The sequence below is a fragment of the Schistocerca nitens genome, chromosome 5 (assembly GCF_023898315.1).
Source record: "Schistocerca nitens isolate TAMUIC-IGC-003100 chromosome 5, iqSchNite1.1, whole genome shotgun sequence".
Classification (NCBI taxonomy): domain Eukaryota; kingdom Metazoa; phylum Arthropoda; class Insecta; order Orthoptera; family Acrididae; genus Schistocerca; species Schistocerca nitens.
The window spans coordinates 780,160,309-780,178,998 of NC_064618.1; positions in this window are offsets into that span (position 1 = coordinate 780,160,309).

Consider the following 18,690-nt stretch of genomic DNA (forward strand, 5'->3'; position numbering starts at 1 on the left):
TTTTACGCTTCTGACATATAAACCCAGTAATAATTTTTGTAGCCCTAGCCTCATAGTTTCCATGATAGTGAAATATTTTTAAAAAAGCCTTTATCCCCTATTTCACCCACTAACGGGTGGCGGTTCGAAACAATGCCTATGGTATAAGAGCATGAGCTTTAAAGACATGTTAATGTAATGAAATACTTTCATGAACATAGATTTAGCTTTAAAAGTACTTTCAGAATGAAATAATTTCAGAAACTTTATCATCATCTATTTCACCGTCTTAGAGGTTCAATTTCCAAAATCAGGGTGTTTTTCTTTCTTTTCTTTTTTCTGAGAAGTCGAATACCAATTTTTATTAATGCAGTTATAAAAATTATTTTTGTACTTCTTTAATAATTATTTGTTTTGAAAGGAATTCAACCACTATCTCATCCCCTTAGTGGTCGAATTTCCAAATATGCTGGAAAATGTTTTTTTTATTTTGGACCAAGGACCCAAATATCGATTTTCATAGTTAAACCATCAAAATTGCCTTAATAGCAATATGTTTTCAAGTAACGCCTATTTAGAAAATTTCCTTTTTAAACTAACTTTATAGCATAATATCAACACCCTCTCCAAATTTCAAGTTTTTGTTTTTAGCAGTTTTTGCCTGGACGATTATGTGGCAGTCAGTCAGGGCATTGGCTTTTATTTATTTACATTAGCAAACAGTACTTGAGAGTCATCAGTGTGCGTAAAGACCAATGGTAATGTAAATATTAACACACCATCACAGAAGAATACCTCAGCCAAGGACTTCAAAATATCCTAATGGATGTCAGAAACAGCAGCGCACAGTGTTGCTCTTAAGGTAACGTCGATTTTCTCCATATAGTGATGATTATCGGAACCACAGTAAAACTGCAATTAGCACCCTGAAAAAGTCCATATGCAATAGTGGCCGAAACGTCGGAGAGTTCTACACTTTGACAATGTAGTCACATACCCAGAAGAATTTTGTTGAAAATGTAAGAAAATATTATTATACTTTCCACAGTAATACATGGTTAGTAAGTGCATTTTGTAGCAGTAAATATTTTCTTTATATGAAGAGAAGACAGAGTATCTAGTGCTTTATGATTTAACTGAAATGTTAGCTTCGGAAAACCACTTACCTTACATCGTAAGCTAGTGTACCAACGCCACGAATTGCTACCATTATCACGCCCCGTAAGATCGAGATATGTCCATTTGACCAAATGGATTGGCAGACATCTACATACTCCTGTCGATACGTCAGCAAACATAGTTTCACATGTCCACAACAGCGGACATCACATATCAGTAAGCTTGTACCGCTGTGTTGTCCTATCCTGCTCTTCCTGTCCCTGCTTCCCTCTCGCCTGTCTGCATCTCCCTCTCTCTCTCTCTCTCTCTCTCTCTCTCTCACACACACACACACACACACACATTGCCGCCCCCCTTCCTCCACTCTCCGTTGCACCTTGCCACTCATACACACCCACACCCACACAGGCAGAGTACTGACTTCTGCTGAGGACCACTTCGGAGTGGGAACGTTGCAGCGACGCACGTCCGCCACGGTGGCCAGCGGCAACTGGCGGTTATCTGCACGCGGCAGCAGCAGCGGCAGCGCCTCATCACGGCCGGTAATCAAGCGGCACGCTGCGGCCGCCATCCCGCCATCTCCATCTGCAGATCGGGAATGACTTCGGGCACTGCGCCTGCGCAGACCCACTGCCTCTGGCGCGCATTGCTACACGTGCTACCGCTAAAGGCAGGCACTCTATGTTCTCACCCCTACATTCATCCGCATTTCACACAGTTTGAACGTAATCACGTGGAAAACCAAGATACACCAGTTACTGCATCAGCTTTATTTCACCTGTGACGAAACATTACCTTTTGTGTGGTACATGATCAATATGTTATTACCATGATTGTAATAATAATAATAATAATAATAATAATAATATTGACAATATTACAAACAATGGTCCCATCCAGCAGGCTGAGTTTCTTCAGGGCATGGGTGTGTGCGTTTGTCCTTAGGATAATTTAGGTTAAGTAGTGTGTACGCTTAGGAACTGATGACCTTAGCAGTTAAGTCCCATAAGATTTCACACATTTTTGAGTTACTTCAGAATTACATAAAAGGAGCTGGAGCCTTCATAAACCAGTTTTAGTAACACTATCCGTGACCGAATTTAATAAAGTTTTGCAACTTGATACAATTGCTCACCATATGAATACTTACCTTAAGGAAATTAAATAAAAAAAGGTCTACCTGAAAAACTTATATCGACAATACAGAAGTTTACTGTTGTAAATATAGTTATTAGTGTACTGATATGCATGGTATCTGTTCTTTCAAACTGTCCAAAAGAACAGACACCTAATGACATCCGGCGGCCACATAAATACAGTACTGGCCTTTAAAATTGCTACACCAAGAAGATGACGTGCTACAGACGCGATATTTAACCGACAGGAAGAAGATACTGTAATATGCAAATGATTAGCTTTTAAGAGCATTCACACAAGGTTGGCGCCGGTGGCGACACCTACAACGTGCTAACATGAGGAAAGTTTCCAACCGATTTCTCATACACAAACAGCAGTTGACCGGCGTTGCCTGGTGTAACAGTAATGTGATGCCTCATGTAAAGAGGAGAAATACGTACCATCACGTTTCCGACTTTGATAAAGGTCGGATTCTAGCCTATCGCGATTGCGGTTTATCATATCGCGACATAGCTGCTCGCGTTGGTCGAGATCCAATGACTGTTAGCAGAATATGGAATAGGTGGATTCAGAAGGGTAATACGGAACGCCGTGCTGGATCCCAACGGCCTCGTATCACTAGCAGTCGAGATGACAGGCATCTTATCCGCATGGCCCTAACGGATCGTGCAGCCACGTCTCGATCCCTGAGTCAACAGATGGGGCCGTTTGCAAGACAACAACCATCTGCACGAACAGTTCGACGACGTTTGCAGCAGCGTGGACTACCAGCTCGGAGATCGTGGCTGCGGTTACACTTGACGCTGCATCACATACAGGAGCGTCTGCGATGGTGTACTCAACGACGAACTTGGGTGAACGAAAGGGAAAACGTCATTTTTTCGGATGAGCCCATGTCCCGTTTACAGCATCATGATGGTCGCCCATCCGTGTTTGGCGACATCGCGGTGAACGCACATTGGAAGCGTGTATTCGTCTTCGCAATACTGGCGTATCAGCCGGCGTGATGGTATGGGGTGCCATTGGTTACACGTCTCGGTCACCTCTTGTTGGCATTGACGGCACTTTAAACACTGGACGTTACATTTCACATGTGTTACGACCCGTGGCTCTACCCTTCATTCGATCCCTGCGAAACCTTACATTTCAGCAGGATAATTCACGACCGCATGTTGCAGGTCCTGGACGGGCCTTTCTGGATACGGAAAATGTTCGACTGCTGACCTGGCCAGCACATTCTCCAGATCTCTCACCAATTTAAAACGTCTGTTCAACGGTGGCCGAGCAACTGGCTCGTCACAACACGCCAGTCACTACTCTTGATGAACTGTGGTATCGTGTTGAAGCTGCCTGGGCAGCTGTACTTGTACACGCCATTCAAGCTCTGTTTGACTCAATGCCCAGGTGTATCAACGCCGCTATTACGTCCAGAGGTGGTAGTTCTGGGTTCTGATTTCTCAGGATCTGTGCACCCAAATTGCGTGAAAATGTAATCACATGTCAGTTCTAGTATAATATATTCGTCCTATGAATAGCCGTTAACACCTGCATTTCTTCTTGGTGTAGCAATTTTAATGGCCATTAGTGTAGATACGTGTTTCTTAGTTTTACTGACCTTCAGAGTGGTCACCGGAATTGTGTATAAGATTAGATTAGATTAGATTAGATTAATACAAGTTCCATGGATCATGAATACGATATTTCGTAATGTTGTGGAACGAGTGGAATTTTCCAATACATGACATAATTAGGTTAATTTAACAACATACTTAAGTTAATATAACAACTTTATTTTTTGTGTTTTTTTGTTTTTCTTTATTTTTTTATTTTTATTTTTATTTTTTAAATATTTTTTTTCTTAATTTATATCTAAAAATTCCTCTATGGAGTAGAAGGAGTTGTCATTCAGAAATTCTTTTAATTTCTTCTTAAATACTTGTTGGTTATCTGTCAGACTTTTGATACTATTTGGTAAGTGACCAAAGACTTTAGTGCCAGTATAATTCACCCCTTTCTGTGCCAAAGTTAGATTTAATCTTGAATTGCTAGCGATGTGGAAGTCGTAGGATACTTTTAGCAGTGCCAGTGGATACAAGCATCCACACACTGTCCTGTCAAATGATGATCAGATCCTGTAGAAAGTGTCATCTTTTCTTCCTATGTGCTGTTCATTTTTGGAACACAACCTACGACCAGCTTAGAGACAGAAGTGATAACAGTTTCTGCTTGACCTGACCATCATTTTGCAGGACAATGCTCAAGCACGTACAGGGCAAGCCGTCACTGATTTGTTTATTGATGGGGCTGCTAAGTGCTATACCACCTACTGCACTCCACGACTTAAGCCCTCGTGGGTTCAACTCGATTTCTAAACTAAAGGAAACACTTCACGGCATCCGCTTCAAAACTGCTACAAATTCGTCGGGCAATAGACCGCGCCGCTCGAACTGTCAACACAACTCACACAGCTAAGTGTATTCTACGACTTCCACATCGCTGGCTACAGGCTATATACAAAGCTGGTGACCAGTTTGAAGGTCAGTAAAACTTTGAAACATGTATCTATTTTGTACGAGCTGTAAATAAATAGTTGCCACTATTAAAGTCCCAACCGTCGTAGTATTCAAAGGTTTTCAATGACTCTGCCCACACTCGAGCATTTAAACCAATCAGTGAAAACAGGTGGGAGTTTGTGCCACACTGATACTCGAACCTGAATTTTCCGCTTAACGCCCCAGCCATCCTAGAAAACTTTCGGTGAGACCTAAATTCCCGGCCTGTTGCACACTACTACCATAGCATCACTTACCAATGAACCACTCCCTCGCCATTTCATATTCCCCAATGTTGTGCACAACCTTATTGATATATATAGAGAGTGATTCAGCTGCCCCTATCTATGGGTTTCATACAACCACCAACGCCTTGAAATACCATCCACTTGATTTTGATATTCTCTTGCTTGCTACACATAGTCCAAAAGCCCAGAGAAAAAATGAACAGCACCTTCCAATAGAAATTTTGATTTAGTTATGTTTTGTACTGGGATACGTTTTCATTAGACAATTTCGTTTTCGAATTAGTCTAGGAAAAAAAAAAGGTACAAAAGTGACCTTCAGACGCATTTTATTTGAATAACTCGAAAACCATGGCCTCCAACAAAGATATCGCCATGTTCAATATTTAACTACATTAAATTTCGTTCAAAAAGTCACACCGATTTCATCTGTACGACTAGTAGTTTGCATGTAGCCAGTGACAGAATATGAACATCTCGCACGTGATTTTTGAAGGTCTTGTGGGCTGTATAAAACGCACATGTCGTGGCAGCTGAACTACGCGTGTAGGTGGTGTCTGTTATTTCGGACACTCTGACTGCCCATAAATTGACTATGTTATACATTCATGTGAAAACAGAAACAAGACATCAGATAATTTGCATATTGTTCTAGTAGCAATTTATTAATTTAATTTATTTTTGAGCATTCGTGTTTACACTTGTTTTTGATTAAAATATTTGCCTTTCTAGTGACATCATTACATGTAAACAAAAGCAAATAATGTCTTTGAGCAATGTAGGACTATGTTACATCTTTGTATTAGGATCTTTATAACAAGCAACAGTTGTAGAGCACAAGCTTGATGCTGGCAAAGTTTCGTATCTACAGTGTATATACATACATATCTTGTGAAAAGTCAGTTACCTGTTATCAGCTACCACCACAATGGAGGCTAATAGATGGATATTAACAACAAAGCCCCCCTTACCTTCGCAGTAAGAACAGGATTAATTTTTGGATCCAAATTGAAATTAAAAATTATTCATCACGATGCAATAAAACATATTCCATCGTCTTGTTACAGAGCAACCACCCAGTATTAGGCTTAGAAATAGTCAGATAACCAAGTGTGCACAATCTGAAGATGAGCCAGTCAAGCTCTCCAGTATTTATGTTGAATAAACAGTCACAGTCTATTAACATCCATAATGAAGCTTAATCTGTTACTACCATGCCTGGTAATCAGAAGACTGCGAGAATTTCGGAAATTTAAACTTAAACTAACAAAACCATTTTAGCTTTAAGATTTCATAAAAGTTGCCTCTCAGGAAACTTGACTCTGAACTATATCACAACAAAACTAATGAGTCAAAGCATGTCTACCAAGATAGCAAAAGCATAATGTGAAATTATTTGGTTAAAAATTGGAATAAAGAAGAGATCTTCTCAATTCACAGATGTACATTATGCACCTAGGGTAATCCTTAACATTAGTGCTCATGCAGTTATGCTTTTTCTAGACTACATAAATTTATTTATCGTCAAGGAACATCTTACTTCGACATAAGAAAAACGTCAATGCCCTGATCTCAAAGAATGCAGTGCAGTCCCCCAGTACTTGTTCTCAAATTGTACGTAAGATATTTGGCAAAGTGATAATTACCACAGGCACATGTTTGGGCAGTAATTAATTAAAGCTGTTAAACATGGGTATTAAGCACAATGTTGCCCCCCTGTACAAAATAGAAACAACATTAAAGAGCTAATAGTGAGCATGAAAATTGCTTCCACAACTACTTAACTAAAACACAGTGAACAAAATGCTGTAGCCTATATCGAAAAAAAAAAGAAAAATCGTATTTTGAGAAAGTGTAATATGATGAATAATGAATACGGGACATTATGAGACATTAGGAACTTTCAACCAAAAAATACCCTCCTTGTCAGAGAGGACAAAGGAAACACAGCTGTTATCAATTACCAATCAGATTATATAAACAGATCTCATGAATTTTTCATAATAATGTAAAACAAATAGCATATGACCCTACTCCCAAATTCCAAAATAAATTTAAAATATTACTTAAATACTGCAACTAGGTGTCGACACAAGTAGAAGCAAATCTTTGTATGGAGATGAACCCTTCAGCACCAAAACTGAGATCATAACCTAAGATCCATAAATCACATAGTCCAATATCTTCCATTGTGAACCCCATCAATAGTCCAATTTATAAAATCACTAGGGAACTTCCTGGCATTATTCATAAGGCATGTGTATTTCGTAAGGCTTATGTATTTGAAAATAACTTATCTGTCTAAAACAGTTATGAGCTCATCAGTACCTTGAAGGACGTTCTCATCCCAGCCACAGATAGATTTGCATCTTTCGACATAGTCAATTCGTATGGAAACATAGCTGTCAAAGAAAGAATCAGTATAACAGAAAATGCTCAAACATTGAACAATGGGTAGCGTTCAAAGCTATGAGCTGATAGAGATCCTGGCACTTTTATTATCACACGATGTCTTCCTGTTCAGTAACAAATTTTACATTCAGGAAGATGGACTGGCAACAGGTATTAGCCTTGCAAACTTGCTAGCAGACGTATATATTAACAACCTCGAAAAATCTGCTTTAGGTCATAAACTTGACTAAAAGATAAGGTAATTTACTTAAAACCCTATGATGATGACAATCTCATTCTGTTCAAGGAACAACGAAAGAAATAAAAATTTAGCCAGAGATTTTTATAAAGTATGAGACAAATGTAGAAGATGAAACACAAAATGGCATTGTCTTGACCTCAAATAAAAATCAAAAGCTTATAATTCCGTTTTTCAGGCAGTCAATGACCACCAATATAACCACACATAACTCTTCTTGAGCCGGCCGCGGTGGTCTAGCGGTTCTGGCGCTGCAGTCCGGAGCCGCGGGACTGCTACGGTCGCGGGTTCGAATCCCGCCTCGGGCATGGGTGTGTGTGATGTCCTTAGGTTAGTTAGGTTTAAGTAGTTCTAAGTTCTAGGGGACTTATGACCTAAGATGTTGAGTCCCATAGTGCTCAGAGCCATTTGAGCCATTTTAACTCTTCTTGCCTCCCAGACCAAAAACAAAAATCATTCCCAAGGACAATGGATGGTAGTATGTGTAATATCCCACTGGACGAAAATGAAAGACATAAAGAAACGGAAATTATTAAATCAGTTGCCTCCAACAGTGGGTACAATCCTGCTATAACAGGTAAACTAATCCGCACAAGAAAATTAAATCAACCAATTTCTGAACAACCACACAAAAACAAGAAGTGTACATTTGTAAGCATGTCTTTCCTCGCAAAGATTTATCACATAATTTCCAACTTTTTACAGATTTTAAACATGAAAATAAGCTACTTCGCAAACAAAAAATATATAATAAAATCACACACGGTATAAAAACCACAATGCAACTGTATCAAAAGTCAGTAGGGTAGAAACTCGTCTGCAAGTTATATCCAAGCTTCTACATTGAGCAAACTGGTAGAAGTTCCACAAAATGATTCAAACAGCACATGAATTCACACCTCCTTAACAACCTGAACAAATTCTGCTTTGTCACACGTCATGCCCAACACACTCACTCTGAAACCAGCATAGAACAGAACCTCCAAATACTTCCCCTCGCCGACAAATCCATAATACTTTACTATTTTGAATAAATCTGAATTCTTATCGACAAAAATAACTGCTCAATGACTAAACTGAAATGAGAAACAAATTTTTCCTTCATAATTTTGAATACTTACTGGTTCAAAACAGCTAAGTTCGATAATCAGTTTAAGGAACAGATTAGTATATCAAAAAAGTGACTGGTTGCTGTTTTCTGTATTTATATTGAATAAACAGTCATGGATTCTTAAACATACTTAATGGATAAGCCTAATAATGACAAATAGTATTGAAAATATCGAATTTAAAAAAACACGTCTTATTAAAACTAAGGAATTTCCAGATTAGATTCTTGCCAGAGATGAGTCATTGTATCTAACAGAAACGTCTGACAATACTACAGATAGCATCAATGTCGAGAAGAGGCTGGCTGGCTGGTAAGAGGAAGAGCGACGAATAGTAAGCTAAGGTTGGCAGCTGACAGGGAAAGAAGAAAACAGTAATGGAAAGGAATAAGAAAAGCATAGTGAGAGAAGATACGCTAATGAAGAAAGATACAGCTTTGATCTAATCTTGAATGCAAAGTAATTTGCGATTAGGCACTGGTTGCAGTATAATTTGTTCCATGATCATATGGTTGGAAAGGAAAAGAAGATGGAGTAATATGATCAAAAGGAATTACAAAATGATACAGAGAAGTTATCTGTATGACGCAAACGGTGGCAACTGACTCTAGATCATAAAAGTGTGAAGTCATCCACATGAGCACTAAAAAGAATCCGCTAAATTTCAGTTGCACGATAAATCCCAAAAATACGAGTATAAAGGCTGTAAACTCAAACTTAGGGATTACAATCACGAATAACTTAAACCGGAACGCACACACAGATAATGTTGTGGGGAAAGCAAACCAAAGACAAAGGATTTTTATGAGGTAGGAGCAATGGCCTTGCCGCAGTGGATGCACCGGTTCCAGTGAGATCACCGAAGTTAAGCGCTGTCGGGCGTGGTCGGCACTTGGATGGGTGACCATCCACGCTGCCATGCGCTATTGCCACTTTTCGAGGTGCACTCAGCCTCGTGATGCCAATTGAGGAGCTACTCGACCGAATAGTAGCGTTTTCGGTCAAGAATGCCATCATAACGAGCGGGAGGGCGGTGTGCTGACCCCCACGCCCCTCCTATCCAGATCCTCCATGAGGATGACACGGCGGTCGGATGGTCCCGGTAGGCCACTCGTGGGCTGAAGCCGGAGTGCTTTATGACGTAGGATTGACGAAAGACATCGAAAAAGTGCAGTGAAGGGCAGCTCGTTTTTTACTACCGCGAAACAGGGGAGAGAGCGCCACAGGTATGATGCACGAACTGGGATGGCAATCATTGAAATAAAAATGTTTCTCGCTGTGGCAGGAGTTTCTCAAAATTTCAGTCACCATCTTCCTGCTCAGACCGTGAAAATATTTTTTTGACATTCATCTACATAGGAAGCAATGATCAACATGATAAAATAAGAGAAATCAGTGCTTGCATGGTGAGATTTAAGCGTTCGTTCTTTATGCACGCTGTTCGAGAGTGGATTGGTAGAGAAGTAGCTTAAAGGTGGTTGGATGAACCGTATACCACACTCTTAACTGTGATTTTCAGAGAAACGATATAGATGTAGAAGTAGTTGTGCAAAGGTACGCCAAGATGATGGAACCATCCGATGCGGTACTGCAGTTGTGGAATGATGATGGATATCTGAAACGAGAGGACAAATGCTGAGGAGGCAAGTCGCTGAGGGAGTGTGTGATAATCACGCCACCTGTCCGGTCGCATCCAATCTAAGTTAGCCTAGGAAGGACTGATATGATCAAACAGCCGCTACATCGCGTAGTCACTCGTCCTGTTTTAGGGGAAGCTTCTCAGTCTGCAAGGACTCAGGAGTCAAAGAGGATGCCGTCAACAGCGCCGGATGCAGCCAGCTGCAGTTGGTGGGTCACGTCAGTACCAAAAATAAGTGTCGCATTGGAGTGGAACAGATTCTCTCTGGTTTCAAGATCTCTGTTTCAAGCTTGCGAGATGACGGCGAAGCTCACCATCGTCTACAGGACCAATTGCAGACCTTATGTACAGAACCATTGTGAGGGTCTGAATCAGAGTCTCAGATGATCTGCACCCGTGTTGGGTATATATTCCTCGGCTTGAGCCACAGGCAGGTTCATTTTGGGGTTCCCCTTATAGAGCATGGGTCCATTACATACAGGAAGTGGCTGTACTGGTAGTGGGGCCTGTATGGAGGGGCATGCGCCGTTTATCAGGTTAGAGGTTCTCAGAGGGCTCCAGCCTTAAAGGGTGCAGGTAGACCTACCAACAACTGGTACTGTAGTTACAAGTCGTCATAGCTGTGTTAGGAATGAACCAGAGCTCCTAGCGCTAATAGAAAGCCCTGAAGCTCAAAACGTTCTAGCTGAAGCCAGAGAAAAGTTCAGCCGAAATTTTTGAAAGGACCTAACTGTGGTCAGAAAGAACAAATTGAATACGGTTGGTGGTGGAGTGTTAATTGCTGTCTGAAGTTGTTTACCTCGCAGTGAATTTGAAGTAGATAGTTCCTGCTATGTAGTGTGGATAGAGGCTATACCTGACAACCGTAATAAATTAATAATTGGTTCCTTTTACAAAACCCCGACTCAAATAATTCAGTTGCTGAACAGTTTATAGAAAACTTGAGTATCATTTCAAAGAGGTACCCCACTCACACTTCAAACTACCATCGGTATGTTGGTGGAAATTAATGCTTCAAGGCGGCTGTAGACATATAACGTCGTCCGAACTCGAACAGAATACGTTCCCACAAAATTATTTTGAACCAGGCGCCCACTCAAGTCGTAAATAGTTGCGAAAACATACGTGACTTCTTAGTAAGAAATAATCCTGAGCAAATGGGGAGTATCATGACGGATACAAAGATTGGTGACCACAAGGTCCTTGTGGAAAGCTGAATACTGTAACATTCAAATCCACCAAAAATAGACGAAAAATAATTATTTTTAAAGAAGCAGTAAAAATTCGCTTGACGACTTCGTATGAGACCGTCTCCACTCCGTCCATAATGACTATGTACGGGTCGACTAGATGTGATTTAATTCAAATAAATAACATCGACAGCAGTTGAGAGATATATACCAAATAAATTAATAAGAGATGTACTGATTCCCCATGGTATACACAACCGGTTGAATCACTGTTGCAGAAACAAGAAAAAGGCAAGCCGCATTTAAAAAAGCGCAAAGTCCCAAAGATTGCCAAAGCTTTACAGTAGCTCTGAATTTAGAGCGATCTGCAAAACAGCCGGGAGAACAATGTACTGACTACATTCCCTTGCGCATGGAAGAGGGTGACGATGACAGGTAACTATCCTTTGGGCCTTCACGGTCTGGACGGGAAGCTCATTATGCATATCTAAGATATACCCTGGAAAAATTTCTGATGGTTCTTCTGATAATGAAAGATTGCCAGAGTTAAAACCCATCACATGATACCACCATTAATGATGTAGATGTTATATTCATGCGAAATTGGCTGAATTTTTTGAAACACCTTATGAATCTGAGCGTGCACATATCCGATTCCTCACTATTAACATCACGTGGCAAAATTAACGAAGCCTAAATTTTATTCATTTGAAGCCCATCTCATTCTGAAAACCTGAGGGTTCAGGACATGGGGAACCCCTGTACTGCCATGCTCGCAACAAACTATTACTAAGTGTCAAGAGTGAGTATATCTACAATGTAGAATTAGTTTCTGTTCCTACTTATTAAATAATGTTGAAAATCAACAGCACCAAGAAGCCGCAGATCGTATCGTACCCATCGTGGCATAACACGAATTCTTTACAGACGAATGGAAAAACTGGTAGAAGCCGACCTCGGGGAAGATCAGTTTGGATTCCGTAGAAATATTGGAACACGTGAGGCAATACTGACCTTACGACTTATCTTAGAAGAAAGATTAAGGAAAGGCAAACCTACGTTTCTAGCATTTGTAGACTTAGAGAAAGCTTTTGACAATGTTGACTGGAATACTCTCTTTCAAATTCTAAAGGTGGCAGGGGTAAAATACAGGGAGCGAAAGGCTATTTACAATTTGTACAGAAAGCAGATGGCAGTTATAAGAGTCGAGGGACATGAAAGGAAAGCAGTTGTTGGGAAGGGTGTAAGACAGGGCTGTAGCCTGTCCCCGATGTTATTCAATCTGTATATTGAACAAGGAGTAAAGGAAACAAAAGAAAAATTCGGAGTAGGTATTAAAATCCATGGAGAAGAAATAAAAACTTTGAGGTTCGCCGATGACATTGTAATTCTGTCAGAGACAGCAAAGGACTTGGAAGAGCAGTTGAATGGAATGGATAGCGTCTTGAAAGGAGGATATAAGATGAACATCAACAAAAGCAAAACGAGGATAATGGAATGTAGTCGAATTAAGTCGGGTGATGCTGAGGGTATTAGATTAGGAAATGAGACACTTAAAGTAGTAAAGGAGTTTTGCTATTTGGGGAGCAAAATAACTGATGATGGTCGAAGTAGAGAGGATATAAAATGTAGACTGGCAATGGCAAGGAAAGCGTTTCTGAAGAAGAGAAATTTGTTAACATCGAGTATAGATTTAAGTGTCAGGAAGTCTTTTCTGAAAGTATTTGTATGGAGTGTAGCCATGTATGGAAGTGAAACATGGACGATAAATACTTTGGACAAGAAGAGAATAGAAGCTTTCGAAATGTGGTGTTACAGAAGAATGCTGAAGATTAGATGGGTAGATCACATAACTAATGAGGAGGTACTGAATAGGATTGGGGAGAAGAGGAGTTTGTGGCACAACTTGACCAGAAGAAGGGATCGGTTGGTAGGACATGTTCTGAGGCATCAAGGGATCACCAATTTAGTATTGGAGGGCAGCGTGGAGGGTAAAAATCGTAGGGGGAGACCAAGAGATGCATACACTAAGCAGATTCAGAAGGATGTAGGTTGCAGTAGGTACTGGGAGATGAAGAAGCTTGCACAGGATAGAGTAGCATGGAGAGCTGCATCAAACCAGTCTCAGGACTGAAGACCACAACAACAACATTGATGTAAATTTGGACACTGTCGAATATGATGCAATTAACTTTCTTTGACGTCGAAAGCTCTGACGAACAAACTTCCTTCCGTCACCAGAACGAGTACCACAAGAAAAGTTTACGTCAGCGACATCGGGTACAGGGGCAATTCTGATGCTCGATGGAGCTTGACGAATGAAATCGACTGGTGGAATGTTTGTCTGCCTTCCCAAATCTCTAGTATTTTAGAACACTGCCTTCTTTTGATTCGTACCTAGAGAGCGGTAATAATTTTTGTTTATCTCTGGGAAACAGACTCGGTACTCGAGGTGATTCACATTTAAAGATAAATTCGGGGCTGGGAAAAATTACATTCTCTTTATGTTATGGAGATGGTTACCTGAAGGGAAAATAGTGTGCTTTTTGCGCATTTGCACTCTGCCTTGCTGTAAGCGGAGTGATCCCTTTTACTGGTCGGTATGTGCATAAACAAATGTAGGAATTCATGAATCTGCTACAGGTCTCCACCCTCTTCAAGTTGGTGCCGAGCCACAGAAAACATACAAATCCCTCAGCATGATCAGTTCTCTTTCGCTACTTCAGCCAGTGTAGACGAAAAACTGTTCATCGTATAGGTACCCAACTTTGGAGGAATTATCTTCAGACTGTATGCTGCAGGATTTGCGTTTCTGGAAGTGTTATGTCATCATTTGGTGTTCGATGCCCGTACTGGTACGGTGACAAAGGGTTTAAATATAAGCATCAGTGTACATTACTTTTGCAGACAGTCATCATTGGTCTTCCCAAGGTGAGCACAGCTCTACTCGTAACGCTGTTTCATCAAAAGAACAGCAACAGTGCTGCAGCTCTTCGCGAATTATGACGCAATAAAGGAAGACGGAAAGGTCCTCTTTCCGCACCGTGGTTCAGTAATGTGATTCGGAAGTTCAAATTAACTGACGATTTGGGAATTCCTTCGGAGAAAGGCCGACGGCCAGTTGCACCACAAATTACTGTGGAAGTAATTATTGCCATGGCTCAGGAAGCTGGACGTAATTTGCGATTTTCAAACAATGCACGCGCTGTGTCACGACAGTTGAACATTCAGTTGTCCACCATACGAAAAGTACTGCGAAAAATCGTGTAATGATATCTCTAGTACAGTTGCAGCCTGTCTTGGATACACATGGCGTCACACCGAGCAAGGTTAGTACCCTCTCATATTGAAATGAAAATTCTTTTATTTCAATAGTTTAATCGTTATTTCTCGTCCGCATATTCTCACAAATGTTTCCACAAAGTATTGTTGTCCTACGATCACTCGTTCTTCATGGAAGTCCTTTCAGGAACAATGTGTAATTACAAGCACAATGTAAATTAAGTTCTTGATCTGTGTACTTTATGAACACTCTAACTCAGAGTAGAAGGTCCAGCTAAAGTATCAACTATACTGAAACATACGGGAATTTTTCTCACTTCTAAGAGTATAGAACCAGATTGTTGTGAGACAGAATCTTGGTATATCCAAAGCTGGTATAATATATTTTCGTAAAGCTGTGTTGTGCTGTCACATTTTCGGCGTTCATGAACAAGATACGAGGGCGGTTCAGAAAGTAATCTCCGATTGGTCATAGTGCGGGTTGTGGGGGGAGTAGCGACGCCATCTGTGCGTTCACGCACTCAACAGGTCAGTCGGCATTAAGCCATGGTCGAGTGAACGTCGTACCTGCGCTAGTTTAGTTTTTGTGGCAGTTTGAAATGTGTGCTGCAATAGAAAACCCCGCCAAATGTGAAGTGCGTGCTGTCATAAGGTTTTTTACAGCCAAAGGATATTCTGCAGCAGCTATTCATCGTGAGCTTTGTGCCGTGTACGGACCAAGAGTTATGAGTGAAGGAGTTGTCCGTGAATGGGTACGTTTATTTAAAAGTGGACGAGAAAACGTTCATGATGAAGAGAGGAGTGGTAGACCATCATTGGTGACTGACGAACTCGTTCAGACAGTTGATGCAAAAGTTCGTGAAAATCGACGTTTCTCAATGTCGGAGTTGTCTACTGGTTTTCCACAGATTTCTAAGACTATCTTGTACGAGATAGTGACAGCAAGATTGGGTTACCGTAAGTTCTGTGCACGATGGGTGCCCAAAATTCTTACCGACCACCACAAAACTCAAAGAATGGCCTCTGCATTAGACTTTCTGTCACGTTATGAGGACGAAGGAGAACCATTGTTAAACAGAATCGTGACCGGTGACGAAACCTGGATTAAGTACGTGAACCCTGAGACAAAAGAACAATCAAAGATGTGGGCACATTCAAATTCGCCTACCAAACCAAGACAAGCCTCGCAAGATTTTTCTGCCAGAAAACTGATGGCAACGGTGTTTTGGGATGCCAAAGGGGTGTTGTTGGTTGAATTCATGGAACGTGGTACGACCATTAATCAAGACGTGTACTGTGAAACAATAAAATAGTTACGACGGGCTATACAGAACAAACGCCGTGGTATGCTGACTTCCGGTATCGTTTTTTTGCACGATAACGCCCGTCCTCACTCTGCTCGCAGAACAACGGCCCTTCTTGAGTCCTTCAAGTGGGACGTTATCAACCATCCACCTTACAGCCCAGACCTGGCGCCAAGTGATTATCACCTCTTCATGCATTTGAAGAAATGGCTCGGGTCACAGCGGTTTGATGACGACGAAGAGCTCAAAGATGCGGTCACAGGCTGGCTCCAGGCACAAGCGGGTGATTTTTATGCAGAAGGAATTTCAAAGCTTGTGAAGAGATACGATAAGTGCCTCAATCGCTATGGAGACTATGTAGAAAAATAGTGCAAAGATGTAGTTTTAAGATGTATATATTAAAATATTTTTATTTAACTTGGTGTATTTTTTTAAATCAACCGGAGGTTACTTTCTGAACGGCCCTCGTACATTTGATTTGTTCAGGTGAGCACTTGAAAATCGTGAGGATAGCCCCCCATAGTAATGGCGCGTCGTTCGCGTCTGGTACCTCAAAAAAAAAAAGAGATTTGCTATTACTAAACTCAGCATGCATTTAATTTTCTGTAGCGATTACGAAATTGATCTAATGCTACATTTGCTTGAGAGCAAGGAGAGCTGTGGATTATCTTCTTTATTTCATTTTATGGGTTGGTGCCTTGATTTATGGCTGAACACGTAATTTACCCCTGATCGAGTAACTAAGGTAGTGCTGTGGCTCTAATTTATCTTTGTCGTAGATGAAACGGCTTGGCCTCGGAATAACAGAATAGAAACCATGGTATAGAGGTAGAGATTCTGACTGACAATCAAAACGCTCTGTGTATCGTATTTGATCCCAGCCATTGATGAAATTTTGAGTACTGGTGATCAAGCAATAGCGGCCGGAGGAGTCACGAGCAGATGGAGGTTTGGTGAATCCTCCTGCCCTTAGGGCGGGAAACTGCCGCCAGAAACGGAAGAATGAGTGATGGTCATCACATCAGTATGCTGAAGGTCATGGAAATCAATACATTAAACGTGTAATGTGTATACACGATAGGGGGACTGCCAAAGAGGAGATAATTATGAGGGGAAGATATAATAACAAACAAAAGGGTAACGTTCTAAGAGTCGGAGCGTGGAATGTCAGAAGTTTGAAGGTGGTACGGAAGCTAGAAAGTTTAAAAAGGGAAACGCAAAAGCTCGGTCCAGTTATATGTAGGGGTCAGTGAAGTGACAAGGAAAGAGGATGAGGATTCCTTGCCAGAGGAGTAAAGAGTAACATCAACAGAAGTAGAAAATGGTATAATAGGTGTAGGATTCGTTATGAATAGCAAGGTAGGACGGAGAGAGAGCTAGTATGAGGAATTCAGTCATAGGGCTGTTCTCATCAGATTCTACAGTAACACCGACAGCAACAGGTCATGTGTGCATGCCGACGTCGCAAGCTGAAGGTGAAGAGATAGAGAAAGTACATGAGGAAATTGGATGGATAGTTCATTATGTAAAGGGAGATGAAAACCTAACAGTCATGGAAGATTGGAATGCGGTAGTAGGGGACGGTGTAGAAGAGAGGGTTACGGGAGGATATGGGCTGGGTAGTAGAAATGAGAGAAGAAGAAGACTAATTGAGATCTGCAATAAATTTTAGCTTCTAATAACGAATACTCTGTTCAAGAAACTCAAGAAAGGGAGGAATACTTGGAAAAAGCCGAGAGATATGGGAAAATTCCAAATTTCAGTCAAATTACGACACGGTCAGCCAGTGATTCCGAAACCAGGAATTACATAGTAATGTGTACACAGGAGCAGATCACAATGTAGTAACGAGGAACAGTCGTCTCGAGTTTAAGAGACTACTCACAAAGAAACGATGTGCAAACAAGTGGGATGCCCAAATAGTGAAGAATGAAGAGACACGTTTGAAATTCTCTGAGCTCCAGATATTGCGATAATGAACAGCTCAGTAGGCAGTTGGGTTGAAGAGGAACGGACATTTTTAAAAACGGCAATCACAGAACGTGGACCGACAACTATAGTTGCAAAAAGGTAACTGTGAGGAAACCGTGGGTAACACAGGAAATACTCTACCTGATTGACGAAAGAAGCGAGTATAAAAATATTCAGGGAAATACAGAAATATAGAAATGTAAGTCACTTAGAAATGAAATTAATAGGAAGGTAGGGAAACTAACACGAAAGGGCTGCATGAAAAACGTGAAGGGATCGAATCAGTATCGATGGTCGGAAGGCATGACTCAAGTCGGAAGGCGTGACTCAGCATGTAGGAACGTCAAAACAACCTTCTGTGAAATTAAAAGCAAAGGCGATAACATTAAAAGATCAATGGGAATTTCGCTGTTAAATCCAAAGGAGAGAGCCGATGGCTGGCAAGAGTTCACTCAATGCCTGTACGAGGGGGAGGAATTGTCTGATGACTTTATAGAAGAAGAAACAGAAGTC